Below are 441 nucleotides of genomic sequence, written 5' to 3'. Positions count from 1 at the left end.
ACACACACACACACACACACACACACACACGCGCGCGCTAATGCGCACAAGAGTACGACATGCATACCACTCACACACACACACACGCACGCGCGCGGATGGACACACACACACATGCACGCGGACGGACACATGGCACGCGCCGGACGCACGCGCGCATGCACGCGCACACGCTAACAGACACGCACACAAACTAACTGAACGCACAATCTTTTCTCCGCGAACGAGGAAAAAAATATCGCGTGGTCCGCCGTTCGATTGTTACTTCCCGCCGCGCTGAGTTTTCTCAGCATCGCTCCAGTAACCTTGGCATTACCATTCGTCGCCTTTCATGCATTCGTGCAATTGAACACATACGACTGCGACTACGGTTCTTAGCAAGCGAGAAACATGAAATGTAAACCTCTCTCCAGCCGTATTCTGTAAGAAGCGTTTGCAGTG

Source organism: Priapulus caudatus, unplaced genomic scaffold (genome assembly GCF_000485595.1).
Source record: "Priapulus caudatus unplaced genomic scaffold, Priapulus_caudatus-5.0.1 Scaffold1158, whole genome shotgun sequence".
NCBI lineage: Eukaryota > Metazoa > Priapulida > Priapulimorpha > Priapulimorphida > Priapulidae > Priapulus > Priapulus caudatus.
This window is presented reverse-complemented; position numbering follows the sequence as displayed.